Below are 20951 nucleotides of genomic sequence, written 5' to 3'. Positions count from 1 at the left end.
GACTCAGAAAATATTTCCTGACGAGGATCCTACTAAGGATAGAGTGAGAGCCAAACTGGCATCCTTTGTGAAAGAGGACAAGAGACCATGGAAATAGACCAAATTCACAAGATCTGGCAGCCGCTGAGCAACTGTGGTTCCCTCGAGAGGAGATTATATCGAATTTCTTTTAACATATCCAGAAACCTTTTACCCCAGAGTTCAAGCATAAACTTGGTTGCATGGGTATGATTAGTCAAATAAGGACCTGTCAGAATTATCTGACTGCAGTGTTCCAGCAGTGGAGTCCTGGTAAAGGCTGAGTTTGGGATAGGACTGGTTCCCAATAAGGTTACCTCCCTATCAAGAGGGACAACCCGAATATCAACTACCATGGCACAGGAAATACTACAGGAGAGGCCTGGTAAGAAACAAGAGAAAAGTTTGAGAGAGGGAATAAGAAGAATAGAAAGGAATATGTCACTTAGAGGAATAACTTGGGAAAAAAAAACTTGTCTACATACTGCATGAAAAGCCCAGCGAGTGGAACAGAGAGAGTTTTTTTTACAGAGACAGCAACTTCCTGTACAGAATTGGAGGCAGCTATTAGTACTCTACTTATTAGGATTTACCACTATGTAAGGTTAAATGTCTGTTCTTCTGTGCCTTTGGAATATTCTAGCCATTAAAAAAAACTATTCAGGTTTGAATTACGTATGTAGCTGAATACTGCAGATAAAATGGGCATGAAAGCCTGTCTCAGGTATATCTGGAAATGGGGAGAGAAATGATATAGGACAGCTCTATCTTCATGTAGACCAGGTCCCAGTTTCCAAGCCAAAGACATGATTTCTATATTAGAATGTCTGAATTCTCTTCTGGCTGGAAGTAGCCAAATGACCTAGACTTGTTTAATAAAAAAAACAAAAAAAAAACATTGCTTTTAATTTTTAAACAAGCCTAAGGATGTCTAAGACACTCTGCTTACTGATTCCAACAACTAGTAACAACTAATAATTTCAACTTTTGCATGTCCTTCCAAATCAGCATTTTAACCTCCCAGGTAATGACTGCTTGAATATAGTCCCAACCAGGTAAAACCTTTCCCGTTTCTACCAGATTGTACCACTACCACTATGAACAGTGGCTGAAAGTATGCGTCTTCCTTCAACAACTGATAGCTGTTGAATGAGTGCATATAAATATGCCTCTTTATTACCCAGGTGAGCCAAGAGAGGTGAGAGTGTGTTCAGGTGCAGACCGAGTGTGAGATTCAATTTCATGCACAGACACTTGCTTAAGAAGGTGAAGCAGTGTCAGATTGACCTGCGCTCTCCCAGACAGCTCTTGTAATTTTCCACACACTTGATTTGTCTCATGGGCCAGTAAGTGCATTTTGATGTTATATCACAGAGTTGTTACCTGAACGAGACTAACACTTTGCCTATGCCTACTTCTACTTTAGCTAATGGAAGCTTGAGCTGGAAGGACTACTTGCCCCAAGATTCTAAACAGTTGTGTGTTTTTCCTCTATAAATGTCAACAGGGAATTTAAGCTTAGAAACTTGCTTGAATGACTTTGTGATTTTTTTATTGTTTGGACAGTGTTGTCTCTATTTTAACAACCACCCTCTGGCTTCCATTATAAGTCTTAACTCAGTTGTGCATTCCGTGCTCGTATAAGCCATCAAATGTTTCAAGTCAATGGGTTTTTCGATTCTTTCTCAAGTAGAGGGAAATTTTTGGAAATTATTGTCTGTGGTAATCGACCCTATGCTATAGATGCAGTAGATAGATTTTAGATTGAAAAATATTGAAGTGTTCCTTTAAGCAAAACTTTTATCATTTTAATTTAATTTAAAATTCCCCCTCAGGGCCGTTTACTTATTATACTTGTCCGGTGGTTTTGCAGACACCTCTGAAGGTATTGCATTGCTTGAACCTTATAAGCTATTCATGAACTAATCAATGTAAGATGCCACTCAAAATGTGCACTTCTACTCTCATGTCGCCTGTGTCTTAGAAGCTAAAAACAATCACAAAATGTTAAGCCATTTAATCTACTGAATAAAGTGGATGAAAATGGCATTCTCACAGGCTAGTTCAAGGAGTCCTGGACTATAATTGAGCTCAATAATTCCCCATCAAAAATCTTTGAACTCTTTTCTCAATACAGGAGTCATCTTCCCAGGGAAACATGAAAGAGCCTGCTTTTTGCTCTCCTGGTTTGTTTAATTCCACCCATTTAAACCACTTTGGAGGAGATTAGCTTAAAGAGGTGATGCTGGTGAGTTTTAGATGGGGGTCGAGGGCCTCTGTCGGCTTTCAAAACAGCCAGACTCAAAGGACAGGCTGATGGCTTATGCAAATCATCCTTGAGGATGTTGGCAATTTATTCTCCCGAAGTCACCTGGGCCACAGCCTCACTCTGGCCTATAGAGGAAGCAGTTTTTCGAGACTCTAAAAGGAAAAGGGGAAAATAAATAAATAAAGGCAGCAAATTGTGTTTTGGGGGATTATTTTTTCGTGGTGTGATATCCTTATGCTAATTGCACAACTGCTTGGTGTGTCAGTTTTGAAATTGATTTTTAAGGTCTGCAGCTTCAATGGCCTTCAAGCAAACAAAGCTAAGAAAATGAACGGCTTAAATGTGACCCCAAGGAAACTTCAAAACACACATTGTTAACCTTAACTCAGGGGACAAAAATGAACTTGAATAATCCAACCTGTTCATCCCAAAAGCATGTGTCTTTGGAAGGATACTTAAAAGGCAGACAAAAGTTTGGGTGGACCAAGTTGTACTGTTTTATTGAAAATTTCAATTAGTTCTCTCCCCATATAAGGTCAGTAGCCTAAATGAAAAATGTAGCTAGCATCCAAGAAGTTCTACAGTGTCCAAATAATAAATGTTTGCAATGAAAATGTCAATTTTAGCAAAAGGTAAAGATTAGGGGAGATAGAATAACATATAATAACACTGAATTACACATAAAGTCTTGAAATAAACCAAGATGAGAAACAAATACCCACCAAGTCTATGTAACTGTTTACAAAAGAATGACTGACAAAAACAATTTGCATGATGTGAAAAATGAGTGGACTATTATCAAATCATGGTCCATTTTGGAGGTTCTGCCAGCAAAATATTCTCTGCTGCTGAACTCCGAGAGCAAACGGCCTTAAACACGGCCCCACTATATAATATATAGTATATAAAGCTATAATATAACTCCATCAGCTGTCAGTGGCAGAAGCCAGCAGCCATCATGGAGGACCAATACTCCAAATGCAGCCCACTAAGATTAACCACCTTAAGCACACCAAGCAGACAAACTTCGCCTCCTCTCAGTGAAAAGCCACCAGCAGACCTGAACTCTTCACCTTCTCGGAGGCAAACGAGGGAAGGAAGGAGCTAAGAGAGAGCAAAAACCACCACTAGCCTTTCCCTGCTGTACTTGACATAAGAACTCCAGGCTGGGTAATGAGTTCTTCTGTAGTGGGAAATCTCTCAGCACAGGAATGTGTTCTGAGAACACTGTGGCACTGAAGGGCAAGGGAAGACATCTTTCAGATGCATTTCAGACACTGTGCCTTATGTTTGTTTATTCTGTATTTAGGCTCCTTTTCTCTTGTATGACAACAGACTTTTCTTTTGGCTACTTTAGGGGCATTACTTCTTTTTGCTCTTGCTATTGGCTGGTAAGTAGTCATGTGCACTACTGCAGTCCAGGTGCTGTATCCTGGCATTGATTCTTCTTTAAACTGAAAATGTGTGTAAGTGTCCATTGTGCCAATTGGACTGGGAGTTCTGCACACATTACATTTTAAGTGAGTTTATATAGTTCATTAACTCCTTTGCCTAAGTACATGGAAAAAATCAGGGTTTCCACATAATGTGCTCATACTGCATAAAGCTGCAATATAGAAATGCAGGGCATGGACAGACTGCTGGCTATAATGCACTACATATGTCCTACTTTCCCTCTCTCCTTCACTCCTCACCCTCCTCCTCTCCTGTTTGTTTTCTCTTCTGTCCTCTTTTCTCCAGGGAGCATCACAATCAGCAGTGAATGATGAGAAAGGAGACCCTGCAGTGACAAAAAACATCTGCGACACCTGCCAACCTGCCATTCAACCACACACACACATGCGCACACACACACGCACGCACACAGACACACACGCACGCATGCATGCACACAGACACACACGCACGCACAAAAATAAACACACACACACACACACACACACACATGCACACAAATGCACACAAGCATGCGCACACACACACAAATGTACACACACACACAGACACACACACACACACACACAAATGCACACACATGCACACACACTGTCCAGTGTCCTCCCTCCACCTCTCCCCATTCTCCTGCATGTCTGCTAAAGCAGAGGGCCAGAATCCCCAATGCTCCAGGATTTTGTGCTCGTCAGCAAAAATATCTTTCCCATCTCCCACTGCGCAGTGCTGCTTTACACACTCAGCCTCTTAACTACTCCACCCAGGGACGACAGTGCACATGGATGCAAATGAATGGAGACAAGTTGCAGACCTGGACTGTGCTAGTGTTTTTTTTTGTCTGTGTGTGTGTGTGTGCATGTGTTTATGCTTGCATGTACACATATGCATGTGTGTGCGTGCATGCACGTGTGTGCGTGTGTGTGTGTGTGTGCGTGTACGCGTGCGTGCATGTGTGTGTTTGTGTGTGTGCGTGGCTGTTTGTGCTATAAGGGCCAACCTTGCTTCTCTCCTTGTAGTTTGAGCAGGCGCTGGTCCTCTACCTGTCATTTCCATTACACAAAGCAATCCATATTCCTTAGTATGTACACCGCTGCTGACAGCGGTGATGAACCTTTGACCTACTTTAAAGAAGAAGATGAGAGAGAGATGGAAGGAGAGTCAAAGTTATATAGACACCAAGGGATATTACTGCGGTTCCATAATATTTCATTTGAAGTATTAAATGCACAATATTCTGAATATCTTAATATTCCACCACTGATATATTCAAATTTTGTTTTTAACATTAGAATGTGTTTGACACAAGACACAAAACACAAAAGAGGGGGGGGGACCCTCCCCCAATAAGCAAAGGAAAAAACAAACAAACAAACAAAAAATCCAGAAGAAAGTGTTCATTGTATTTATTCAGGTAGTACAGATCTGAGATTAAACAAAGATGAAACTTGACAGCAGGTGGCAGTAAAGGTACTGCCAGTAAAGGCAGTAAAAGCACATGCACACACGTACACACACACACACACACACACACACACACACACACGCACATACACACTCAGACACACTTGCATGCACAGACATGTGCACACACACACATACACACTTGCATGCACACAACTTAGATTGCCAAGAGATGCATTCAACAACAGAACTGCTACATGGTGTGATTGCACTGCATAAAATCACTGAGGCGGGTGCACAGAGCATCACAGAGCATGTACAGCACGACTGATAAAGTATCAGTTAGAGTGTTAGTGTGCATGTTAAAGTGCTTACATGGCAATTTACTAGAATTTGTGAACACCATGTGCCATTAGTGGTCTTGCTCGTCTCTGGGGAATCTACAGGTGTTTGTACATGTTCTCAGATTTGGCAGCTGTGAATATTTGCTAGTGAGAGTCACTGAAATAGATTTTTGGGGGGAGCGGAGAGAGGGGGAGAGACAGATTGGTCACCCAGTTGACCCTTTCAATTTCCCAGTTCTTCAAAAAATCTACCATGCCATTACAACCCCATGCTACAACTCTTCATTACCTTCTCATGAATTTTACATCCACTGCTGAACGCAACGATCTGGAGTTGCAGCTTCACTTTTAGGCTCCCATTTTTCTTCCCCTGGACCCCTGTTATCCCACTGTATGGCTTCACCTTTGGCAAAGGCTTAGATAATAACAAGCTAGTCATCCCGCTTCGACTATTACTCAATGGGCCCTGAGTGAGCTCCCACCCGTGTCAGGTCTCTCAGTAGGAGCTGTCAGTGTATAGTCTCCAAGTCTGTGAGCCCTATTGTGTGCCCTTCTCCATGCGAAGCTGGAAATCCAGGGCCACAAACTTAACATGCCTAAAAGAAGAGAGAGAGAGAGAGAGAGAGAGAGAGAGAGAGAGAGAGAGAGAGAGAGAGAGAGAAGGACTGAGAAACAGAGAGAGAGAGACACAAAGACAGAAAGAATGAGAATGCGAGAGAGATGGAAGGAATGAGACAAAGTGAGAGTGAGACAGAAAGAAGGATGAGAATGAGAGAGAGAATGAGACATAATGAGACTGAGAGAGTGTGTGTGTGTGAGAGAGAGAGAGAGAGAGAGAGAGAGAGAGAGAGAGAGAGAGAGAGTGAATGAGTGGATGAGACAAAATAAGCAAGAAAGGAGACAGGTGAACAGTCCTGTGTAAAATAAGCGTTCTGGAGGTGTGGTGCTTTACTGTTAATATGTTTATTTCATCAGTGCATGAGCAAACAGAAGCATGCCATCTGAAAGCTTGGCTCTCGGGGAGCAATTACTGCTCAGCACGAAGACAGAGCACTTAGTGAGCGGAATGCCTTTGCCAAATTTGTGAATAAAATGTATCTATTGTCTCTAGATTAGTGTGAAGTGACAATGAGTATATTTATTTATTGCGTTATGCCCATCTAACATTAGTCTTAAAAATGTAATTTATTTTAACACATATAAAAAGTTGTCATCTAAACAGAAACCCGATAAAAATAACATGGTAGGGTGTATACCAAACAAACAAACAAATAAATAAACCAGTTACTGGTCACTGTGCTTACAGCTTTATTTTAAAAGCTGTTATAATATAATTTGAGACTAGTATATCCCTTGCACAGGGGTCGAGCCACTTCTTCTGAGTCCAGTGTCACCAGCAGTCCAGTTCAAGTCCAGATGGCTAGCCTATATCCAACACTGTCTTCTTGCATTCACTGCTGCTGCACACGATCTCCCCATTCTTATTCAGCGCACATGCTGCCATTAGAAGAAGAGCCATCACGGAAGACACGTTAAAAGTCGTCTTTTTTTCAGCTTCTTAGTCTAATTGTATAAGTTTGTATGCCTTATCGGGAACATTACTTTGATAAGGCAGGTCAAATAAAGCACCTCAAGGCAGGTGTGTGGGTCGGTTTTCCATTATGGGATCCTGTCAGCCTAGCGTCAAAGGCTGGTAATAGAAACGACAATTTGGCAGGTATTAATTAGTGGGACTTAAGATATCAGTCAGTGGAGTGAAATGAGTACTGTCACACATGTTTAAGACTGTGATTTGCGATTTTTTGAGATGGTAAAAGCTTTTTTTTAAGTAGGCCACACTTAAGGGTGGTGAACCAAAGAGGAAAAGAAAAAAGAAAAGAAAGACAAAGTGAAAATGGGTTCATAATTAGGGGGAATTGTTTCCTTTAAATGGCAATCAACCCGCAATTCAAAAGGCATTCGGCTAGGTTATAGTTACATTGATTACTATTCTCTCACTGGCTTCAGAGCAAGACATGTTTAAAACCAGAATTCTACTGATTGGCCAATTTAGGATTCAAGCAAATTAAATTGAGGTTTACAATAATGATAATTATTAACTGCAACTATTCATTACAATTAAAAAAAAATGTGTGTCAATTATAACTGCAACTATCCATTATATATTTTTTAAATTTGTAAAGTACATCTTTTGGTCATGAACTGCCTAAATAAATAAATCTATGTAATGCACAACCCAGTGGCTCTTGTTAATGCTTCTATGAATATATCATCCACTTCAAAGCCTACAAAAAGATTTCTGTGATCATAAAAATAGTCATTGTGTAAATGACATACAAAAAATGCAGCAGATTGCTTTGAAAACTAGATCTGCTACCCTCTCAGACTTTGCCATTTTCTCAGAGAGAATCATAACTGGAACTAGCCAAAATGTCACAATGCAGCTATTTGAGGACATGCAGGTGAGATGGCCAGCACCTGAACAGAGGCGTTTGGCTGTGGGTGACAACATTGCACACGAGACCACAAAGTCTGTTATTCTCAGAAGGCTGTCTCAAAAATGTCATGTCCACACATTGCTTAATCATTTGTGACTCTGCACGTATGTATTAGTTTGAAGGACAACTGAGTCAACGTATAATTGATGAACCAATGACAGATCCATAGATTTTTAACACAAATATTTTGTGTGTGATTGTGTTGTATTAAAGTGTGCCCAACTTGTTACTATAAAACATGGAGCCTCGTGCTTCTGCTAAAGAGCTGGTTTGAGATACAATATAGTAATCCTCAGAGGAAACCTGGCACTGTGTTAAACGTGATTGTAACAGTGTCATCCTATACTCCGTGCTGATCCTGAATCTGCACTGGATGTGCACTAATGAGGTCCCATGCTTATATACCACAGCTTCAGAGTGGGAGCACCAATCCAAAACAAAACCTCTGAACCGAATGTCGCACTGCACCATCCCATAATGCTCTCCTGCATGTGTGTGTTTCAGTGAGAAACATTAACAGTGATGTGAGATTTCTCTTTTTCTTCCTATACTGTCACAGTTTTACTTCTAATGTGTCCAATAATTTTGGGGTTCAGGTTTTATCAGTGTGAGTTTATTTACTTGCTCCAAGCTCATGGGTGACTAAATGAAATTCCCAGCTCGTCATCCCTACGTGCCGCTCAGAGACAAACAGAGCTCTCAAGGCTGTGCTGTTGACAGTTTTTGGTATGGGCCAGAGTTAGATGCAGTTAAATGGCACATTATTGACCGAACTGTTAAGAAGATGATATAACACTATATAATACAGGCTGGTCTTGGGGACTTATCAAGATGATGGTCTGGACCTCTACTAATCAAAACTATAAAACATCTAACCCATTCCTTAAGTTGTTATGACATGCTAACTACTATTGGCAACATTGATTGGGGGTATATGTCTGAAAAGCATTTAGGTAGAGTAACTGCATTTGCTCAATAAATCATATCTAAGATCACAGTATTTGGACTACTGTAATTCAGATAGGAATGTATGGTGAACATAGTTCTTTAGACTGCAGTTCTAATGTGGTACTCTCTGTAAATCTTGGGAAGCAAAAATATCCATTTTTGTCACTGAAACACCTAGGAAAGTGTCATGCATATGAAGTAAGGACCTATGTATTGTTAGCCCTGAGAAATAGTTCATCATGTATTTTTATGTTTATGTTCATCGTTGTTCTTCCATGCTACTTAATAATCAGTCAACACCTCGCTGTTGAATTTTTGAAGGACACTTCCATTCCTCCCTGTTTGCATTTTTGCATGAATAATCATAAGCAGCACTGACAACCATTTACTGGTCTAAATGGCTTGTGTTTACATGCATGGAATTCAAGCATCATGCCTTTTTAAAATGCACAGGCAACATATTTCCTATTATCTAAAACTTATGCACATTGGAACCTTCTGCAGTGGCTGTGTGAGGGAATGCGATGTCAGCAGGGCTCAAACCTCAACCTAATCTAACTTGTCTGCTTCCTCAAGGCAGAAAAGAAAAAGACCTCAGCCATCACTTGCCATTCTGTAGAAATATAGTGATATTCTTTTTATTTAATGTACATTCTCTGCCAGAGAGGGCCACAAAGAAATATTCAAAGCTTGCAAAAACGCTGTGGATTTAACTGTAACAGTGAACAGGGGAATGAAAAATTCACAATCGGCTTCAAAACATTAACCATTAGCAGGAATGAGGGGGTAGGAAATGCCTGGCACAAGAGTAACGGCTGCTGTGGCAATGGATCAAGTCTCTAGTATCTCTGGCATCGTTAAAAGCTTCTCTCCCCTGATCGTAACTCAGAGGATAATTGACCTCGAGGGCCCTTAATGAACATCACACATCGGAACCCACTGAAATGACAGTATCTTATCAACCAAGAGGCCTAGCAGAATGCAGCAGCCCATAGACACCAGCGTTCCATGAGCAAAACAACCATAGAAACTGGATAAGCGATAGTATTTAAAACAAGATCAACGTCTTTAATTAACACAAGGGGTCTTGTCTCATGAAAAAGGTTCTACGTTCCAAAAAGCTGCCTTGCTATTCGGAAGGGTTGGGCTGCTTAATTTATGCTGGCAGGCTAAAGTTGGTACGCGCTAACCTTTTCACCTGCATCTGAGCCGGTATCCTCACGCCGACGTTGACTAGGATCGCGTATTGATTGTGCGGCAGACACGGGATGCCCTTTGTGCTCTAATTAGCAAAGGCTTGAAAAATGAGTGCTGCTGTAGAGCAGATGAGAGCATTTGTCAGAGTCTGACGCTCGCGCTGCATTAACCCGAGCAGCCGCCACGCAGCTTTCTTCCTGCCGACCATGATCGTGGGGGAAGCAAGGCGTAAAGGAAATGACCTCAAGATTTGCCAAGAGAGCACAAGTCCATGCTGATATTAAATTAGATAACAAACTGGCAATATAATCTGATGGCAAATTATTTGGTATTAGGTTAGGTTTTTAAAGGAAAATGTTTATCTGAAGGCAGCTCTGTGGATGAAGATGTGATATCTTTCAGCCTATTGAAGTACTATATAGCACTGTAGATGTGATCCCTACTGATGACATTTAGGTTTGAGTCCCAGTGGTGCCGAGTACCAAGAAACCTGGTCTACGGATATGTTCATCTATGTTGACTTAATTTATTGAGAGGACCACATTGCACATCTGATTTTTAACTCCAGAGTCCTTCACAAGATGGACTAAAAGAGAAGGAATATTTTATTCTGCAATTAAATATGTAGGTGCAACGGTGAGCGGTAAGGAGGCGGACGCATGTGCTGAGAGGAGCGAGATTTAACAGGGGCAATTCCAAAATCAGGGTCATCAAGGCAGTCCAGGGTCACAGAGCCGACACGGAGAGTACTGGGAAACATCACAAAACAAAAACACACGAAGGCTAACTAGGGAAGCAGGCTAGGAACTAAGGCTAGGGAACACTCAGGACTAGGAAACACAAAGGCTAAGATAAACATGAAGACATGGAGCACAAAGAAATAACCCTCAAACATTAATTCAAATCATGAAACAATGAAACAGTGAAACCAACAAACAAACAAACAATGAACAGCCACAGCCAAGGCACATAGCAGTGTTTAAATACATGAACTAGAAACAAGGGACAAGTGTACGCAATCAGTGTGAGGACAAAACAAAACTATGGAACAAAACAAAACACAAGACACGGAAAACATGGTACATGGAAGGGACTGATCGTGACAGTAGGATGTCAGTTTCGACTTAATAATGATATTTGTTTATTAAACTATCATTTCCACTGAAACTGTTTTGAAGTTTTGAATGTTTTGTTTATATCATACTATCCACTGAAGCTAAATTTGATAAATGGCAGGAAAGCCATTAACTCTCATTTATAGTTTTCATTTTAATGTGGTACTAAAAGCCCCTTAAATGCCTAGTCAATGGGCCTGCAAATTGTTTGATCGTCATTGTTTCACTATTAATCTTACTGTTCTAACCATTCTTGACTAAGGCCTTAATAATTTGACAACACAACTGAAATGCTTGCAACACTGCCTAAGAGACAAAATATCTGCTGCCTCTCTGCTAAAAGGTTGCAGCACTTCCCAAGGACTGAGGCAGTTGTCTGCAGCTACACTTTAAAAGTTACGTGTAAAAGGTGCAAAAACAAGGCGTGATGGGAAAAGGACAGGATAAGTGTAAGCGGGACATCACGGAATTTCCACATGCCACCCTAAATCTCCATCCATATCTGAAAGGAGACACCCTTACAATAGGCTATATAACTACTGCGATATCTTCAGGGAGGGGTAGTAGTCTAATCTTGTAATGGCAGAAACCGAATCGGAGCCAAGGTCCGTGTAGCATTGTGAAGAAGACATTGCGTCAAGCTTGGAGGCATTAACCATTTAGCTCTACTCTGGCTGAGGGGGGTGGGTGGAGGGGGTGGCAGACAGAACTGCCAGATAATGGACAGGCAATCTTTTATTTAGCACAGAGAGATGGATATGAGAAAGACCTGCTGTATCTTCCCTTTCCTTGGGGACACCTATGTCTGTATTATCCTCTCAGCTAATTTGAAAATGATTCATGGTAGAATAAGGAGGCTGTTATCACAGCTGGTACAAATCCTATGCAGTTTGCATGAAGGGACAAATATGCTGTCTTTGCATTTTGCTGTAGATGAAATGGATGGCAAAGGTATTGGTAATTTTACTTTAACTTCATTCAAAGATTGCTCTATCGGCCTCTCAAATGGGTGAATGGTAATAAATCTGGGCGTTTCACATGGGTACACGTGATCAAAGGCTATATGAATAATTGCATATAGCCTTTGAACAAAATTGGGTTTATTGCTGCCAAGGAGATGTGTTTAGCATAAAACTCAATTTATCTACCAAACATTGAAGGTATATATATAGTCCTCTGCCAAATTATCCAGCTTTTCCTGATGCAAATTTAGGAATGTCTCTGCTGTTGTCTTGCTTTTTATTTATCTCTTTGTTGATGGCTGATTGTTGATTATTGTAGAAAGACTGCATTCTGTGGATGGAATCAACAATAAATATTAAACATTGTTGTCATGGGAGAAAAAGCTCACCCAAGCGCCGGATGCAAAAGGAGGAGGGTTAGGCGCTGGGCCAGCAACACGGCCCTGTGAAAACTTCTACCGCTACGAAAACAACAAGCGAATATTCTAAACTGTTCCATCAGCAAAGAGGACCTGGCTCTAACTTGATGACGGTGCTGGAGCAAACCCGCGAGGGTGTCCAACGCCCGATGCAGACTGGAACCTTCGATGCAAAAATGATTTCCAAATTAGGCACCTGGAATGTTAGAACTCTCTGCGAAGGTGGGAAGCTCGCCCAGCTTCTACACGAATTTGACAACTACAATCTTGACATATTGGGCGTCTCCGAAATGCATTGGACTGGATCGGGAAAGATCGTAAGTGATGGCAAGTCAGTCCTGTATTCAGGACATGAGGAGCACCATATTCATGGTGTCGGATTGGTGCTTAGTAAAAAGCCATCATGTGCACTGCCTGGATGGAAACCTGTCAACGATCGCATCATCACGGCGCGATTTCAATCAAGACATGCTAAAACTTCCATCATCCAAGTATACGCCCCAACCGAAGACTCCGATGACGATCAGAAGGATACGTTCTACGGACTGCTACAAGACACTATTGATGAAATCCCGACCCATGACGTTAAACTTCTCATCGGTGATTTCAATATGCAAATTACCGATGACTGTCGTGGCTTAGAAAACGTCATTGATCCACACAGTTCGGGGCGACAGACCAACGATAATGGTGAACGACTTCTACCCTTTAGCAATATGAACAATTTCTGCATCGGTAACATATACTTCCGACACAAAAACATCCATAAGAAAACCTGGCAATCGCCAGATGGAGCCACATACAATGAAATTGACTTTATCTGTATCTCTCGGCGATGGCGTTCAGCACTGTTGGACGTCAGAGCCTATCGCGGAGCGGACGTTGGATCGGACCGTTATCTCGTACGATCCTCAATTTGGTTATGGCTCAAACGGAGAGAACAAAAGCAACAACAACGTCCTTACGCTGTGGAGAAGCTGAAAGAACCTTCCGCGGTCCAACAATTCCAACTGGAGTTGAGAAATCGGTTGGAGCTACTCCAAGATGCGGACGACATCGATGAATATTGGATGGCATTCAAACAAGCAGTCATAGAAACAGTAAAGGAAACCGTGGGTTGCCGACGCGGGACACAGAAAGAACGTTGGATACGGGACCCAACTTAGAGCCTGATTAACGAAAGGAAAATCGCAAAGTGCCGACGCAAACAGGCAAAAGCTGACCATGACAAGGAAACCACAGCAGAGCGATATCGGTAACTGGATAGGGCAGTCAAACGAAGCTGCAAATCTGACAAGAAGGCATGGTTGAAATACAAAGGAGCTGAAGCACATGAGGCGGCTATCAAGAATGACAATAAGACGCTGTACCGCATTGTAAGAGAGTTGACTGGGGCATGGAGCAACTCAAGTGCACCCATCAAAAACAAGGACGGGGTGTTTCTGCTCACCAGAGAAGAACAAGACGCGCGCTGGGTAGAACACTTCAAGGAAACCTTGAACCAGCCCACCCCTGCCAACACCTATGACTTTGGCGCCACACTGCCACCTCCACACCTGGTAGTTAATCTTGATCTAATTACTATCGAGGAAACTAAGGTGGCTATTCGAACACTCAAAGCCAACAAAGCACCCGGCCTAGACGAAATAGCACCGGAAATGCTAAAGCACGGTGGAGACGCATTGTAAACACCCTCACAGTGCTGCAAATGCTGGCAAGATCAGAACATCCCAAGTGACTGGAGGAAAGGAGTAATCGTTAAACTCCCCAAGAAAGGCAATACCGCCGATTGCAACAATTGGCGGGGCATTACACTCCTCTCGGTTCCTGGGAAAGTCTTCTGCAGCGTTCTATTACGGTGCCTACAACAAGCAGTGGACGGAATTCTCTGGGAAGAGCAAGCCGGATTCAGAGCGAGCCGATCATGCAGTGACCAGATTTACACGCTTCGTAAATTCATCGAACAGTGCATCGAATTCCAGTGCCCCCTGCTCATCAACTTTAGCGACTTCAAAAAGGCTTTTGATAGCGTCCACAGGGGCTCCTTGTGGAAACTTTTACAAGCCTACGGCATTCCACAACGGTTTGTCAACGTCTTCCAGAACCTATATATCAGCTGCTGCGTCAGGACAGACGATGGCTACACAGACTTCTTCAACATTGAAACCGGAGTCAAGCAAGGATGTATCCTGTCACCAATTCTCTTTTTGCTCGCAGTCAACTACGTCATGAAAAAGGTGATCAACCTTCATCGTCGACCTAAAAACTATTGACATACGCTCATTGGACGAAGCCAGAGACGCTGCAGCCGATAGGACCCGTTGGAGAGCGCTTGTTGCCCAATGCACCAAGGAGTGCGGGAGGAACTAAAAGGCTAAAAAAATACAGCTAATTCTCTTTTGAAAGCATACTGGTAGTTAGCTGATGAGAAGTTTGATGGATGGTCTGAGTTGCTTTGTAAATGTTTGAGGGGAAAACCAATGAGCCAATGTGTTCAGACATGAGTGAAATACAAAAAAGCATGTTCACAATCTTCTTTGTATTACTTAAAAACAACATGTGGAAAGAATTTTAACTTACTAATCCAGAAAAAAAGTCAGTCACCATCTGAAAGATGCATGCCATAATCTCAATGGTATGGTAGCATTTGGTAGCAAGAAAATTTCTGTCCAAGATGAAGACATGAAAACCAGGCTGCTACCATGTGACTAGATAAACCTGTGAAACTTACTTGAGAATATATGATGTGGACAGCACATTGGCTTGTTGGTTAACATATCTGTCTCTGAGGACTAAGGTCTCTGGTTTGAGTCCCTATCTGGCTGGACTTTCCATGATCTTCCAGTGTATGAGAGAATGGTTTATTCCAGAGAATGTCTCTGGTTTATTCCTACAGTCCAAAAACATGGGGGTTAGGTCAACTGGACACCCTAAAATTGTCCTGGTATGACTGCATGTTTGTGATGGATAGAGCTCTGTCCTTGGTGTTATCCTCCCTCCCCTTCCCTGTATCAAATGCAGTCCCCAAAGCAGGCTGTGGTTTCTGTTTGAGGATACTTTTTGGTGATTGGCTGCTGCTTCTCATTGGTGTGTGTGTTGTTTGTATGTAATAGCTGAGTGTTGATTGTAAGGTGTAATAATGCAAATAAGAACTAGGTTGCGATGTGAAACCCCACCATTTGTACATTTTGACACAAATCTGCATGCCTATCCTGTCGGTATATACTGTATATAATAATAAACATGTCTGCTAGGATGATGTTGTAGTGGAGAGAAAAGTTTTTTCAAGAGAAAAGTAACAAAACAGATTCCATCCGGCTTGGACTCTCAACCAAGAGGTTTGCTGATCAGAAGACCAGCTAGCTGCAGACATAATAGAAGCATACAGAAGAGTTATCAGTTCAAACTACCTCCTGTTGGGTGCCGCTCAGCTTCCAACACATCCCTGTCTTTAACTGTCCATCTGTCTGAATACAGACAGTGTGACCTAATGCAGCAGTCTCTGTTTCCTTTGGCAGACATGTTGTGCTTCTCTATACTTTGCTAATGGAAAACCGAGGAAATACACAAGTTTAGATCGGGAAAACTTTTTGCGGCACTGTGAATTCATGTATTTTGATTTATAAAAGTCAAATGCCATTACACAGATTAAGATGTAAATCATAATAGAGTTATTATTAGGAAATGCAGCTCCATTAAAATATAACAAGACAGATGTTTAGTTTGGAAATACAGATTATTTCCAAACTATGTTTGGAATATTTATGTTCCAGATGAAGGTGAAATCTGTATTTCAAGATGACGGTGAAAATAGATTTTTCATGCATTTTTGTGCTGCATGTTTAAATTGTTTATTCCATTCCTTCAACACTATTGACAGGCATACCAGGAATTTACTTAAGCAGGTTGTTGCAAGACAGCCAACATTCAAGGACACACAAGGCGATGTGCAAAATGAACATTCAGACATTCATGAACATTCATTCTTCAGAGAAAAGATGACTTTCTTGACATGCTTTTCCCAGCAATGAAAACAGAAATGCAGCCCATGCAAGAGGTGCAATGCATAACTATATAAAAAGCATAATTTGTGTGACTAGTCTTGAGTGTAATAACTATTATTGATGTAGGTGAGGTGCAAGGGTGAAGAAATGTGGGTAGAGTATGAATAAATAGTGGTACAAGTACAATAGTGGTAGTAGCAGCATGTAATTGAAAATGAACTCCAAACAATTTTCCAGGTTACAGCATAACCACTGAATGGTGGCAGTGACAAAAAAATAGCACAAGAACTTAGCTCAAGGATAACGAACATGTCAGATAATAGAAAAGAAGAAGCATGTAACCACATGTAATTGTATAAACCATTTAACAGTCTATGAGCCAGCTACAGTTTAGCTTGGAAGACATTAAGAAACAGAAAAGAGGAAGAGTGAGACCAGATGTGTTCAAAAGCTGCATTCACAAATAAAACTGCACAGATGACACCTCTCGAACCTTCGCTGTGATGGCAGAGTGGTAAAGACTTTGGATGGGTGGGGTCATTGTCATTCTACAAGGCCCTGATGGAGGGGAGCTGGCAGCCAATCGCCTTCTCAGCAGCGTGAAGAACACACTTCTCCCTTGCACTGGAGAGGATAGAAGTGTGGAACCAGACAGCGGTCGAGGTGGGGAAGACACGCCCAGCAACACTGGAGAGGTGAGTAGGGACAACTTTGTGAAATTAGAACTGCATCCACTAAGCTTTCCTTGACGAAGGTGGACAAGTTACAGTCCCACTTCAGGGTGCTACAGACGGTCGCATGACTTGACCAAATTCATAGCTATGGCCAGGGCTGGGGTGGCAGGTGCACTGCATGCAGACGTCCACCTTCATTTCAACTGAGCTGAGCGTGGGGAGCTGCGGGTTGAAGCATGAATCAGAGCACCACTTCCCTGTAAACAGATTCATCTTTGCGGGAGAACCAGCTTGACCAAGTCCATGGACCAGCAGTCAGTACAGTGAGAACAGAAGAGGTGAAAGTACACACTGTAAAGATTGGTACAGTGTAACCATGCGTTTTGGCAAAAGACGTCATATAACTTTTTTTCAAAGCAACTTGTAGCAGAGGGTTTGTGCTTGAAGGTAGTCTATGCATTTATTCTTAAGATATCCTTTCATTTTGGCTTGATCAAACTGTCAAAAAAACTTTTCAACAGAGCCTGAACACAGAAAGCAAAAACCATTTTACTGCCCTTTCTGAAAATGAAAGAAAATATTTTTTTTACTACTACAAAATTTGCAAATGTCCTTAGTGTTGACATTTTTTTGATGACGCACCTTTTCTGGGCTCTTTCGCAGGAATAGTAGCTATAAATATGTTTCTTGGCTATGTGGATTTTATTACTGGCATTGGTTTCTCACAGTCACAAAAAGTCTCCATTTAAATATGCATGTGCAGTTATCAGAAACATCCATCTGTCTCAATTTAAACATTCACCTATCCATCCATATCTCCATCTATACCCATCTTACCATCTATATATCCACATCTCCATCTATATATCAGTATCTCCATCTATCTTCCTATCTATCCATCCCAAGTCTGTGAGATTTTCTTCTTCTTCTTTTTTTGCCCATGGGATGTGATGTTCAACATGGTGATGATGTAGTCAGTGAAACCTGGGGATAGAATATGAGGCCAGTATCCAGAAGGCGCAAATGAAGTGTTGTTCTTGAAGTACTTGTAGTATGTGCTAGTGTGAGGGTTCTTCGACAAGGGCCTGTCAGCGCACTTTAAACATATATAAAGCATGTGTAAATGTGTTAGAGTATATCAAACATCATTTGCTGCTAACTCAAAAATAAACCCTTAACAATCCAAAAATAATTATGGTTTTAATTATTCAGCAGTTATTACATTCAACTGCTTTTTAAAATTAATCTTTTTCAAATGACATTGCTCTGTTTTTTGTTTGTACATTTTAAGAAACTACATGAGACTTGAAGAAAACTACCACACAATCACAACACTTCAAAGCCAGCAGGATTGAAGACCTTCTGTCTTTTTCAACGGATTAAAAGCATTCATAGGCAAAAACAGACATAAAAGCAGTCCATCTAATAATACTGAATTATTAGTATTGCATAGTGTTTTATACCAAGGCCTGTGTGGTTTTAACCTTGGGCTTAGTGATGAGTGTTTCCCACTGGCAGGCCTTGCAGGAAGGAGGCTTCATCACTTCTGACATCAGAGTCGCTGCAATTGCAATAGGAGAGTGAAAGGGATTTATTTTACAGTGCCAGGCTCCGGTGGCTGTGGTGGGCGAAAAGGAGAACGGTGGAAGGACACCCAGAGGTGTGAGGGGAACAGGTCCCCACAAAGTACTGTCTGAATGAGTACCTGTCTGCACCTAACCCCATCAGACAGCTTCAGCTTTTGATCACTTTCCCTCATTCCTTTGTCACGCCACGTGGCCATGGTGTTGGAGAATATTTGTCCTGACAGCTCATTTTGTCCTGATTAGCTCATTCTGTTACAGACACTCAGGTGTTTCAAGGTGCTCTTTAAAAATAACGGGAAACAAAACTTTTTTTTTTTTAAAGTATTTGTTCTGTAACAAAATATATTCACTTAGGATTAAAATCTGCAAGACCACGTGCATATTTGTTTATCTCTTCAAAAATACTTTTTTCATTTCTTTGTTTATTATTTTGACTGTTCTTATAAACTGTGATTGTGTAAACATTCACAGGCAATTTAAATGCAGATGCTGAAATTTAAAAATACTGAACTTGTTTAAGAAATTAATATAATTATATATTATAATGTAGTCGCCGGGGAAAGAAACCACACCGACGGCTTACGAAAAGAAAACAAATGGTGTCATTCTATTACAGGGGATTCATAAACCGGGGACATCAAAAAAAAACATCTTAAGTCTTAAAAACATCTTAAGTCAGGAACCCGTAAACAAAATAACACAGTAGTAGGGTTGTTTTATCACCGACACTCCATATTGGTATCACTCGCATCTGAGGTAGCGCTCACGCAGCTGCCTGCGCACGGTGCTACTCTACAGTACTCGCTTCCATCCTGTGAAACCCCAAAGAAATATGTCCCTCTCTCCGTCCGACACGGTCCTAAATAGTCCAATCCACTCAGAACGCGGAATAGAACGTAACTTATCCCCAGTGGAACTCTACCCAACTAGCTATGTACTCCCAGTACACTATTTAACACGATACCATATGCCAACACGGAACAATCGGCATACATGGGCCAGAACGCTACCATAAACGCACACGGGATAATAGGGCAGCAGTGCCAACCTGTTGGGAGTTTGAAACACACAATAATTACACTCTCCTTGAGACACACACACACACACAGAAATGTTCACACGCTCACTTCTGCTCACACCCTTTGCGCTAGGAATTCTTTCCCTTGCTGACTCGAGCAGAATATCTCTGTACCTCACAAACCTATAACGTCGTCAACCACATGGAAACGCGCCACATGTGAAGTATTCAATTCAAGTATTCAATCAGTCATGTTTTCCATCAATATACCATATATACAAATATTTACATATATCGAGGTTCATTAACATTTTACATACACATAAGCCAAATTTTATGACCTCTTCTATCGACATCCAACCGGAATGACTTCCGATAACACTTATAGCGCAACCATCAATTCTATTTTTCCACCTTTTATCAAGCTTCCAATGTCACGAGGAATCGCCACACCCATGTTCTGGTTCACGCACACTTCGTATTTTATCACCCGGTTACAATAATAATACATTTCTAAGCTCTCCAGCTTTCCATGCTGTATATGAGGCAGTGTCATTTTTGTTAGACAAATAGGCTATTTTTAATAATTAAAAATGCATGTGCTCAGTAATATAAACTAATCAGCCTATTTTATTACTCATCATTTCATAGGAACAATTGAAAACGTATGGCCTAGCTAACTGAAATTACTCAAACAAAACTTGAAAAAGTGTAGATGATGTTCGCGTCTTTCACATTTACCATTTAAATAAACAGGACTATCTCACCTAAACAATATAAAGCATGCACCTATATCTGAAATAATTATTTGGGTGTTTTGTGACTGCTACGTCTACTGAATGATGATGTTACATTGCATGATTGTAAAACTTGGCAACTGATAATATTTATGTTTTTACAGTAAAGGTGACACGCTTCTGATCAGTCATTGCCATTGCATTAATGACTCACCTAAGTTTCCACGTGAGTTTCTGTTATGATTTTGTAAGCTTTGGTCTGTCAGGCCCCGTCCAGAACACAGCTTCACAACGAACTTGATGAACCTT

The 20951-nt window shown here is 41.2% G+C and overlaps 1 pseudogene; it reads left to right on the top strand.

Moving 5' to 3' along the window:
- Positions 1–12743: 12743 nt before the first annotated feature.
- LOC118241992 lies at positions 12744–14896 on the top strand (annotated as a pseudogene).
- Positions 14897–20951: the final 6055 nt, after the last annotated feature.

Source organism: Electrophorus electricus, chromosome 9, assembly GCF_013358815.1.
Source record: "Electrophorus electricus isolate fEleEle1 chromosome 9, fEleEle1.pri, whole genome shotgun sequence".
NCBI classification, from domain to species: Eukaryota; Metazoa; Chordata; class Actinopteri; order Gymnotiformes; family Gymnotidae; genus Electrophorus; species Electrophorus electricus.
This window is presented reverse-complemented; position numbering and strand designations above follow the sequence as displayed.